Source organism: Sus scrofa, chromosome 16 (assembly GCF_054392235.1).
Source record: "Sus scrofa isolate SSC_HxYL_T2T_F1_AM1 chromosome 16, Sscrofa_HxYL_maternal_Yorkshire_Landrace_v2.0, whole genome shotgun sequence".
NCBI classification, from domain to species: domain Eukaryota; kingdom Metazoa; phylum Chordata; class Mammalia; order Artiodactyla; family Suidae; genus Sus; species Sus scrofa.
In genome coordinates, this window is record NC_139398.1 from 67,469,765 (window position 1) to 67,482,540 (window position 12,776).

Genomic DNA, 12,776 nt, shown 5'->3' on the forward strand with positions numbered 1-12,776 from the left:
ACGGGACTAAAGCCCCAAGTAATAATGAATTTCCAGTCACATATCTTAATGTAGCTTGTTAAGTAAAGTGAAAAAGAGAACTATCTCCCCTTTTCTAGCCTTGGAGAATAATTCAGGTCCCTTAATAAGGACGCCATTGACGTTGGGTCACTGTCTTGCCGAGTGTGGCCCTTTATCTCTAGGGGGGCTCAGACTCTCACTCCATTTCCCCTTATGGAATCAGTGACTGATGCCCAGTAAATTCTCAAAAAGTTTAGATGAGTGTATTAGTTAGGGCTCTCCAGAGAAACAGAAGTTTATTTCTCACCATTCTGGAGACTGGAAGTTCAAGATCAAGGTGCCAGCATGGTTGATGGTGGGTTTCTGGTAAGAGCTCTTTCTTTCAGGCTTGTACATGGTCCATTTCTCACTGTGTCCTCACTTGGTACAGAGAGAGAGAAAGCTCCCTGGCGTCTTTTCTTCTTCTTCTTCTTTTTTTGTCTTTTGCCTATGTAAGTTCCCAGGCTAGGGGTCCAATCGGAGCTGAAGCTGCTGGCCTATGCCACAGCCACAGCCATGCCAGATACAAGCTGCATCTGAGACTTACAACCTTGCAGCAACACTAGATCCTTAACCCACTGAGCAAGGCCAGGGATCAAACCCACATCCTCATCAATACTAATCCAGTTCTTAACCCACTGAGCCACAATGGGAACTCCAGACCTCTCTTCTTTTTAAAAAAGTTTTTATTGGGGTATAGTTGGCTTACAATGTTATGTTAGTTTCAGGTGTACAGCAAAGAAAATCAGCTCGCTCTCTATATATATAAAATTAGAAAAATAAGATATATATGTATATATATATATATACACATTCATATATATGCATATATATATTCATTCTTTTTCAAATTCTTTTCCCATATAGGCTACCACAGAGTATCAGCTAGATTTCCCTGTGCTGTACAGTAGGTCCTTGTTACTTACTGATAGTAAGTAGTATATATATGCCAGTTCCAACCTCCAAGTATATACTTCTCTCCAATGTCCCCCTATGGTAACCATAAGTTTGGTTTTTAAATCTTTGAGTTTACTTCTGTTTTGTGAATCCTCTTCTTTTTTTAAAAAAGTTTTTATTGAAGTATAGTTGATTTACAATGTTGTGCTAATTTCTGCTATACAGTAAAGTGATTCAGATATATATATATATACATATACACTCTTTTTCATATTCTTTTCCATTGTGGTTTATTACAAGATACTGAATATTCCCTGTGCTGTACAATAGGACCTTGTTTTTTATTCATCTTATATGTAGTAGTTTGCATCTGCTTGAAGTTGGCAGTGTACAACATGATAATTTGATATATGTATATATTGTGAAATGATTACCACAGTAAGGTTAGTTACAATTTTGTGTGTGGTGAGAACTTTTAAGATCTACTCTCCTAGCAACTTTCAAATAGACAGTATGATACTGTTAACTATAGTCCCTAGGCTGTACGTTACATCCCCCCAAAATTCATCTTATAACTGGAAGTTTCTACTTTTCATTTTTCTTTCTTTTCTCTTTTTCTTTTCTTTCTCTCTCCCTCTCTTTTTTGGTCATGCTTGTGGCATGTGGAAGTTCCTGGGCCAGAAACTGAACCTATGACATAGCAGTGACCTAACCACAACAGTGAAAATGCAGGGTCCTTAACCCAGTGAGCCACAAGGGAACTCCAGAGTCTGTACATTGTGACCATCTTCACCCATTTCCCCTACCCCCTGGCAACCACCTGTCTACTCTATTTCTATGAGTTGGGGTTTTTTAGATTCCATATAGTGAATCCACAGAGATTTCACATACGTAAGATCGTATAGTATTTGCCTTTCTTTTTTTTTTTTTTTTTTTTTGTCTTTTTGTCTTTTTTGTTGTTGTTGTTGCTACTTCTTCGGCCGCTCCCGCGGCATATGAAGGTTCCCAGGCTAGGGGTCTAATCGGAGCTGTAGCCACTGGCCTACGCCAGAGCCGCAGCAACGCGGGATCCAAGCCGTGTCTGCAACCTACACCACAGCTCACGGCGACGCCGGATCGTTAACCCACTGAGCAGGGACCGAACCTGCAACCTCATGGTTCCTAGTCGGATTCGTTAACCACTGCGCCACGATGGGAACTCCCATATTTGCCTTTCTAAGTTCATTTCATAATGCCCTCAAATTTCATCCAGGTGTCACAAATGGCAGGAGTTCCTTTTTTAAAAATGGAGGTACAACTGATTTACACTGTTGTGTTAATTTCAAAGTGATTCAGTTATACACATATATACATTCTTTTTAATATTCTTTTCCATTATGGTTTATCACAGAATATTGAATATAGTTCCCTGTGCTGTGCAATAGGACCTTGTGGTTTATCCATTCAGTATATTACTAATTTGCATCTGCTATCCCCAAATTCCCACTCCATCCCTCCTCCACCCCATCCCCCAGCAGCCACAAATACATTCTCTGTCTCTGTGAGTCTGTTTCTGTTTCATAGATAAGTTCATTTGTGTCCTATTTTAGATTCCACATACAAGTGATATCAAATAGGTATTTATCTTTCTCTGACTTAACTTCACTTAGTATGATCATCTCTAGTTCTATCTGTGTCACTGCAAATAGCATCATTTCATTCTTTTTATGGCTGAGTAGTATTCCATCATACATATGTACCACATCTTCTTGATCCATTCATCTTTCGATGGACATTCAGGTTGTTTCCATGTCTTGCCTGTTGCAAATAGTGCTGCTATGAACATGAGGATGCATGTATTTTTTTTAGCTGTAGTTGTGTCCAGCTGTATACCCAGGATTGGGATTGCTAGAGCATATGGCAACCAGGCTTTCCTTTCTAATGGCTGAATTATATTCCATTGCATATATGTGTGTGGGTGTGTATAATAACTTCTTTATCCATTCATATACTAATGAACATTTAGGTTGTTTCCATGGTTTGGCTAATATAAATAATGCTGTCATGAATGTGGATGTGCAGATACCTCTTCAAGGTGTTCTCAAACTGAATTTGAATCCATTTGCCTGACATGCAGCAAAGCCAATCTACTGACATGGGGTTGTGGTGAAGACAAGTACAGCATTTACTGCAGGGTAACAAGCAAGGAGAACAATAGCTAGTGCTCGGAAGACCTGAACTCCCTTGCGGCTTTCAGGGAAGAGCTTTAAAAGGCAAAGTGAGGGAGAGGGTTGGGGAGTATGCGATAGCTCATGCACGGTTTTCTGATGGGTGGGTGGTGGTGTAACCAGGTGAGGTCACAGGGGTCAATTTTACCAATCTTTAGGCATTAGCTGGTCTAGGGTCTGTGTGCTAGTAGTCAGCATGCAGTCAGCTTCTTCCATCTGTTGGGGGTTTTTGTATCGGAAAAACAGCTCTGACATAGCTCAGGATATTACCTATAGCTGCTGAAGAGGAACTAAAGGTCCTTGACTTTGTTTTATGGTTAAACTATTATCTGACTTAACTGTTTGCCTTTGTTTCTTTGTTTCTTTCTTGCTTTCTTTCTTTTTCTTTCTATCTTTTTCTAGGGCCACACCTGCTGCATATGGAGGTTCCCAGGCTAGGGGTCTAATCAGAGCTGTAGCCGCCGGTCTACGCCACAGCCACAGCAACGCCAGATCCGAGCCGCATCTGCGACCTACACCACAGTTCACAGCAACGCCCGATCGTTAACCCACTGAGCGAGGCCAGGGATTGAACCCGAAAACTCATCGTTCCTAGTCAGATTCATTAACTACCGAGCCATTATAGGAACTCCCTGTTTCTGTATTTCTGATTAAATTTGCTCTTTGGAAGGCCTAGAAAGCTAAAGCTATTTTTTTTTTTAATTTAATTGCCACTCCTGTGGCATATGGAAGTTCCTGGGCCAGGTATTGAATCCTAGCTGCAGCTGGGGCAATGCCTAATCCTTTAACCCACTGCATTGGGCTAGGGATCAAATCCCCCTCTCCACAGCAACCCAAGGTGCTAAAGTTGGACTTTTTTTTTTTTTTGGTCCTTTTAGGGCAGCACCCAAGGCATATGGAGGTTCCCAGGCTAAGGGTCTAATTAGAGCTGCAGCCGCCAGCCTACACCAGAGCCAGAGCCATAGCCACAGCAACGCAGGATCCGAGCTGCATCTGCAACCTACATCACAGCTCATGTGCAACGCTGGATCCTTAACCCACTGAGCAAGGCCAGGGATCGAACCCACAACCTCATGGTTCCTACTCGGATTCGTTTCCGCTGCGCCAGAACAGGAACTCCTACAGTTGGATTTTTAACCCACTGCACCACAGCAGTTACTCCTAAAGTTTTTAATAAATAAGAAGCGGAGGACACTAGGGCGGGGGGTGTTGCTAGGAAGACTCCACAGGGTCTTACTCAGTTTCAAAGATAGTGACTTCAGGAGTTCCCGTCGTGGCTCAGTGGTTAATGAATCCGACTAGGAACCATGAGGTTGAGGGTTCGATCCCTGGCTTTGCTCAGTGGGTTAAGGATCTGGCATTGCCATGAGCTGTGGTCAAAGATGCAGCTCAGATCCCACATTGCTGTGGCTCTGGCGTAGGCCATCGGCTACAGCTCCGATTCAACCCCTAGCCTGGGTACCTCCATATGCTGTGGGAGCGGCCCAAGAAATGGCAAAAAGCCAAAAAAAAAAAAAATAGTGATTTCATTTTCATCAGGTATATATCCAGAAGTAGAATTGTTGGATCATGTGATAGTTCTATTTTTAATTCTTTGAGGAATCTCCATTCTGTTTTCAGTAGTGGCGGTACCAATTTACATTCCCAACAACAATGAACAAGAGTTCCCTCTTTGCTACATCCTCACCAGGACAGCTCTTGTCTTTTTGATAATAGCTCTTCTAACAGGTGTGAGGTGATATCGCATCGTGGTTTTGCTATACATTTTCCTGGTGATTAGCCATGCAGTGCCCCTTTTCTTGTTGGTCATGCTAGTATTTTTTTTGAAAAAACGTGTATTTGTCTATTCTAATCTTTTGCCCATTTTTAAATTGGATTATTTAGTGGATTTTTTTTTTTTTTTTTTTGCCATTGCGTTGTATGAGTTCCCTGTGTATTTTGGATATTAACCCCTTATCAGATAAGTATTTTAAAAATATTTTCTACAATTCCATAGGTTGGTTTTTCATTTTGTTGATTGTTTCTTGACAGTAGATAAGATTTTTAGCTTGATATTTTTCTACTTATTTATTTTCACTATTGTTTCTTGTGCTTTTAGTGTCATATCTGAAAAAATCATTGCCTTGGGGGTAGAGGGATGTGCTTGGGCTGTGGGATGGAAATCTTGTGAAATTGTTATGATCATAAAAAAATATATATCACTGCCATGACCAATGTCAAAGGAGATTTTTTTCTCTGTTTTCTCCTAGGAAGTTTGTGGTTTCTGGTCTTACATGTAATTTTTAAATCTAGTTTGAGCAGACAGGAACTCCGGTTTTTTTTTTTCTTATAGTTAATTTCTAGTCTTATAGCATTGTGGTCAGAAAAAAATGCTTGATATGATTTCGATTTTCTTAAATTTTCTGAGGCTTGATTTGTGGCCCAAGATGTGACCTATGCTGGAGAATGAACTGTGTGTACTTTTTTTTTTTGTCTTTTTGCCATTTCTTGGGCTGCTCCCACAGCATATAGAGGTTCCCAGGCTAGGGGTCCAATCGGAGCTATAGCCGCCGACCTACGCCAGAGCCATAGTAACTTGGGATCCAAGCTGCATCTGTGACGTACAGCACAGCTCATGGCAACACGGGATTCTTAACCCACTGAGCAAGGGCAGGGATCGAACCCACAACCTCATGGTTCCTAGTCGGACTTGTTAACCACTGCGCCACTACAGGAACTCCTGAACTGTGTGTACTTGAGGAGAATGTGTATGCTACTGCTTTTGGATGGAATGTCCAGCAGATAGATATCAATTAATTATCCATTCTAATGTGTAATGTGCCATTTAAGTCCTGTGTTTCTTTCTTTTTTTGCTTTTTGGGGCCTCACCCTTGGCATGTGGCGGTTCCCAGGTGAGGAATCGAATCGGAGCTGTAGCTGCTGGCCTACGCCACAGCCACAGCAATGCCAGATCCGAGCTGCATCTGGGGCCTACACCATAGCTCATGGAATGCTGGATTCTTAACCCGCTGAATGAGAGTAGGGATTGAACCTGTGTCCTCACAGACACTAGTCATATTCGTTTCCACTGAGCCATGATGGGAACTCCTCTTGATTGATTTTCAGTCTGGATGACATGTCTCTTGATGTAAGTGGAGTGTTAAAAGTCTCCCACTCCTGGAGTTCCCATCGTGGTGCAGTGGTTAACGAATCTGACTAGGAACCATGAGGTTGCGGGTTCGGTCCCTGCCCTTGCTCAGTGGGTTAACGTTCTGGTGTTGCCGTGAACTGTGATGTAGGTTGCAGACGCGGCTCGGATCCCACGTTGCTGTGGCTCTGGCGTAGGCCGGTGGCTACAGCTCCGTTTAGACCCATAGCCTGGGAACCTCCATATGCCACAGAAGCGGCCCAACGAAATAGCAAAAAGACAAAAAAATAAAATAAAATAAATGGCTAAGGTGACATTTAAAAAAAAAAAAAGTCTCCCACTCTTACTATATGCCTGTTGATTTCTCTTTTTATGTTTGCTAATATTAGCCTCCTATAATATGGTCCTCCTATGTTGGGTGCCTATATACTTACAATTGTTATATCTTGTTTTTAGATTGACCTTTTTTTTTTTTCCGTTTTGTAGTGTCCTTTTCTCTTATGCCCTTCTTAGCTTAAAGTCTATTTTGTCTGATACGTATTGCTACTCTAGCTTTCTTTTTATGTCCATTTGCATGGAATATCTTCCTCCATTCCCTCACTTTCAGTCTGTGTGTGTCCCTAGATCTGAAGTGGGTCTCTTGTAGACAGCATACATATAGTTCTTGTTTTTGTATCCATTCAGCTAGTCTATGTCTTTTGATTGGAACATTTAATCCATTTACATTCAAGGTAATTATTGATATATATGTGATTATTGCCATTTTCCTAATTGTTTTTATTTGTAATGTGGACTTTTTCTTCCCTTCTGTGTTCTCTTCTCTTGTGATTTGATGACTACTTTAAAAAAAAAAAACTTGGAGTTCCCGTCGTGGCGCAGTGGTTAACGAATCCGACTAGGAACCATGAGGTTGCGGGTTTGGTCCCTGCCCTTGCTCAGTGGGTTAATGATCCAGCGTTGCCGTGAGCTGTGGTGTAGGTTGCAGACACGGCTCGGATCCTGCATTGCTGTGGCTCTGGCGTAGGCTGGCGGCCACAGCTCCAATTAGACCCCTAGCCTGGGAACCTCTATATGCCGCAGGAGCGGTCCAAGAAATAGCAAAAAAAAAGACAAAAAAACAAAAAACAAAAAACTTTACTATAGTTGATTTACAATGTTTTGTCAATTTTTTCTGTAGAGCAAAGTGACCCAGTTATACATACATATTATATATACACTCTTTTTCTCACTTTATCCTCCATCATGTTCCATCACAAGTGATTGGATATAGTTTCCTGTGGCATACAGCAATGTCTTGTTTCTTATCCATTCCAAAGGCAATAGTTTGCATCTACTAACCCCAAACTCCCAGTCCCTCCCTCTCCTTCCCCCTCGCTCTCAGCAGCCACAAGTCTGCCCTCCATGTCCATGAGTTTGTTTCTTCTCTGCATATAGGTTCATCTGTGTCATTTAATGACTACCTTTAGTGTTGTATTTGGATTGCTTTTTCTTTTACGTGTGTGTCTTTTATACTTTTTTTTGAGGGTTTGTGGTTTGCATGAAGTTTTGATATAGTGTACTATATATATGCAAAATTGTTTTAAGTTGCTGGTCTCAGTTTCAAATGCATTTTTTCATTCATTTTTAAAATCTATTTATTAATTTTTAAATTATTCTTATTTTTAGGGCTGCACCCGTGGCATGTGGAAGTTCCCAGGTTGGGTGTCAAATCGGAACTGCAGCTGCTGGCCTATGACACAGACATAGCAGTGCAAGATCCAAGCCACATCTGCAACCTATACCACAACTCACAGCAACATCAGATCCTTAACCACCTGAGCAGCCACGGATCGAACATGCATCCTCATGGATACTAGTTGGGTTTGTTACTGCTGAGCCACAATGGTAACTCCTCAAATGTATTTTCAATATACTGCATTTTTATTCTCCTCTTCTTAAAATTGCCGTTTTTGATACCATGTTTGTGTGTAGATGATTTCCTACCTTTATGTACATTTGCCTCTGCTGGTGAGCTTTCCCTATATCTTCATTTGTTTCCCCTAGATTTTGGACCATCTTTATTATTATCACTCTGAATTCTTTTTTCGGGTAGATTGCCTCTCTCTTCTTTATTTAGTTGTTTTTGTGTGCTTTTATCTTGTTCCTTTGACATATTCCTCTGCTGTCTCATACTGTCTAATTTTCCATGTTTGTAGTTCCCTTGATAGCAGGTGTTTAAATGTGGCAGCTAATGCCTGGTCTTGGATTCTTTTTTTTTTTTCTTTTTTTTTTTTAGCTAGATCTTTATTTATTCATTTTTATTTTATAATTTTTATTTCCTCCATTATAGCTGGTTTACAGTGTTCTGTCAATTTTCTATTGTACAGCAAGGTGACCCAGTTACACATAAATTTGTACATTCTTTTTTGTCACATTATCATGCTCCATTGTAAGTGACTACTTATGTCCCCAGGGCTATACAGCAGGATCTCATTGCTTATCCATTCCAAAGGCAATAGTTTGCATCTATTAACCCCAAATTCCCAGTCCATCCCATTCCCTCCCCCTCCCCCTTGGCAACCACAAGTGTGTTCTCCATGTCCATGATTTTCTTTTCTGTGGAAAGCTTCATTTGTGCCGTATATTAGATTCCAGATATAAGTGATATCATATGGTATTTGTCTTTCTCTTTCTGACTAACTTCACTCAGGATGAGAGTCTCTAGTTCCATCCATGTTGCTGCAAGTGGCATTATTTTGTTGTTTTTTTATGGCTGAGTAGTATTCCATTGTGTATATATACACCACGTCTTCTTAATCCAATCATCCGTCAATGGACATTTAGGTTGTTTCCATGTCTTGGCTATTGTGAATAGTGCTGCAATGAACATGCGGGTACATGTGTCTTTTTCAAGGCAAGTTTTGTCCAGATACATGCCCAAGAGTGGGATTGCTGCATCATATGGTAGTTCTATATTCAGTTTTCTAAGGTACCTCCAAACTGTTTCCCATAGTGGTTGTACCAGCTTACATTCCCACCAACAGTGCAGGAGAGTTCGCTTTTCTCCACACCCCCTCCAGCATTTGTTATTTGTGGACTTATTAATGATGGCCATTCTGATTGGTGTGAGGTGGTACCTTATAGTAGTTTTTATTTGCATTTCTTTAATAATCTGTGATGTTAAGCATTTTTTTTCATGTGCTTGTTGGCCATCTGTATGTCTTCTTTGGAGAAACATATGTTCAGGTCTTTTGCCCATATTTCCATTGGATTGTTGGCTTTTTTGCTGTTGAGTTGTATAAGTTTGTATATTTTAGAGATTAAGCCCTTGTCAGTTGTATCCTTTGAAACTATTTTCTCGCATTCTGTAAGTTGTCTTTTTGTTTTTTTTATGGCTTCCTTTGCTGTGCAAAAGCTTGTCAGTTTGATTGGGTCCCATTGGTTTATTTTTGCTTTTATTTTTATTTGGGAGACTGACCTGAGAAAACATTTGTAAGGCTAATATCAGAGAATGTTTGGCCTATGTTCTCTTCTGGGAGTTTGGTGTCTTGTCTTACATTTAAGTCTTTAAGCCATTTTGAGTTTATTTTTGTGCATGGTGTGAGGGTGTGTTCTAGTTTCATTGATTTACATGCAGCTGTCCAGTTTTCCCAGCACTACTTGGCTGACAAGACTGTCTTTTTCCCATTTTTATTTTCTTGCCTCCTTGTTGAAGATTAATTGACCATAGGTGTCTGGGTTGATTTCTGGGTTCTCTATTCTGTTCCATTGGTCTGTTTGTCTGTTTTGGTACCAGTACCACACTGTCTTGAAAACTGTGGCTTTGTAATATTGCCTGAAGTCTGGGAGAGTTATGCCTCCTGCTTGATTTTTGTTCCACAGGATTGCTTCGGCAATTCTGGGTCTTTTGTGGTTCCATATAAATATTGGATTGTGGTTGTAGTTCTGTGAAAAATGTCAGGGGTAATTTGATAGGGGTTGCATTGAATCTGTAGATGGCTTTGGATAGTATGGCCATTTTTATACTATTAATTCTTCCAACCCAGGACCATGGAATATCTTTCCATTTTTTTGAATCCTCTTTAATTTTCTTGATTAATGTTTTATAGTTCTCAGCAAATAAGTCTTTCACTTCCTTGGTCAGGTTTATTCTCAGGTATTTGATTTTTTGGGGGTGCCATTTTAAAACATACTGTATTTTTGTATTCCTTTTCTAATATTTTATTGTTAGTACGCAGAAATGCGACTGATTTCTGAATGTTAATCTTGGTCCTGGAGTTCTTGGTGATGGTGGGAGCTCATGTGCACCCAGAGCATGTGATGGCGCATCGGTGCCTGGTGGCCTCTCCTGAAGCTGGGTGGCTGCTAGGGATGGTGTCAGCGAAGGAGGCAGCAGTGGTTCACAGGACTGCTCCTATATACGAGGGCAACCTGGTAGTGGCTCCCTTGACCCCTCCCAGAGCCAGGCAGCAAGCCACTCGCACACTTAGCCCTGGAACTGGTATAGGCAGTGTTCTGCCCCCTGAGAGCACCCACAGGGAACCAGGTGTTCGTGGTGGATCTTGCGTCTTCCCTCCTGCACGCCCAAACAATGGTGCCTGGCCTCTATGCTGGTCTGGATTTCCTCAGCTTGCACCCTCAAGTGTGGTTGCCCTAGCCTCTCATCCCTTCTCGTCCTTGGTACTTATCTTTTTTTTTTTTTTTTTTTTTTTTTTTTGTCTTTTTGCTATTTCTTGGGCCGCTCCCGCGGCATATGGAGGTTCCCAGGCTAGGGGTCGAATCGGAGCTATAGCTGCTGGCCTACGCCAGAGCCACAGCAACACTGGATCCAAGCCACATCCACACTGCCTCTTGCTGCAATGTTGGATCCTTAACACTTTGAGCGAGGCCAGGGATAGAACTCACATCCTCAGGGAGAGTAGGTCAGGTCCTTAACCTACTGAGCCACCACAGAAACTCCTCTAGGAATTTTTCAATTTCATCTAGGTTGTCTAATTTTCTTGGCATCCAATCGTACATACTATCCTCTTACAATACTTTTATTCTGTAAATTTAGAATAGTCCCAATTTCATTCCTGATTTTAGTAATTTGAGCCTTTTCAACTAGCTATAAACATTTGTTAATTTTATTTATCTTTTCAAAGAACCAAATTTTAGTTTGATTTTCTCTATTGTTTTCCTACGCTCTCTTCATTCATCTTGACTCCAGTCTTTATTATTTCCTTCCTTCTGCCTTCAAAATGTTAATTAGGGACATACAAATCAAAACTGAGATTCCACTTTGCACCCAATAGGATGGCTACTATAAAAAAAAATGAGTTCCTGTTGTGGCTCAGTGGTTAACGAATCCGACTAGGGACCATGAGATTGTGGGTTTGATCCCTGGCCTTGCTCAGTGGGTTAAGGATCTGGTGTTGCTTTGAGCTGTGGTGTAGGTCACAGACGCAGCTCGAATCTCGAGTTGCTGTGGCTGTGGCTTAGGCCGGTAGCTACAGCTCTGATTCGACCCCTAGCCTAGGAACTTCCATATGCCATGGTAGTAGCCCAAGAAATAGCAAAAAGACCAAAAAAAAAAAAAAACCTCCGCAAAAAACAACAAAAAAATGAGTGTTGATAAGCATGAAGAAACTGGAACCCTTGTGTACTGTTCGTGGGAATGTAAATTGGTACACCTTCCATAGGAAACACGGCAATTCCTCAAAAAATTGAAAATGGTATTACCATTTGATCTGGCTATTCTGCCTCTGGGAATATACCTAAAAGAATTGAAAGCAGGGTCCTGCCGAAACCTGAACATTAATGATCATATTATTCACAATAGCTAAAACATGGTAGCAACCCAAATATCCATCAGCAGATAAATGGATCAGCCAGATATGGTATGTATGTATGTATACATACATATGTGTGAAATAGCTTGCAACTTGTAAAGTGTGGGCATTTCCCTGATGGCCTGATGGCTAGGATTCAGTGCTTTCACTGCTGTAGCTCCAGGTTCAATCCCTGATTTGGAACTGAAAGCCTACCTCAAGCCAAGTAAAGGAAAATGTGACACATGCTGCAACATGGATAAACCTCAAAGACATTACACTAAGTGAAATAAGCATCTCAAAAAGACATAAGTGCCTGGTTCCACTTATATGAAATACTTAGAGTGGTCTAATTCATAGGGTCAGAACGTAGAATGGTGGTGGTTGCAGGGGCTTGGGGGAAAGAAGGAATGGGGAATTTTTGATGAATGGGTAAAGAGTTTCCGTTTTACAAGATGAAAAGAGTTCTGGAGATGGAGGGTGGTGATAGTAGCATAACAATATGAACTTTATTAATCGTAGTTGATTTACAATGTATTAGTTTCAGGTGTACAGCAAAGTGAATCAGTTATATATATGCATATATGCATTCTTTTTTCCCATATGGGATTTTACAGAACATTGCGTACATCTCCCTGTACTACACAATACATCATTATTAGTTTTCTATTTATGTAAGATAGTGTGTGTGTGTTAATTGCCCTCTCCCACTTGATC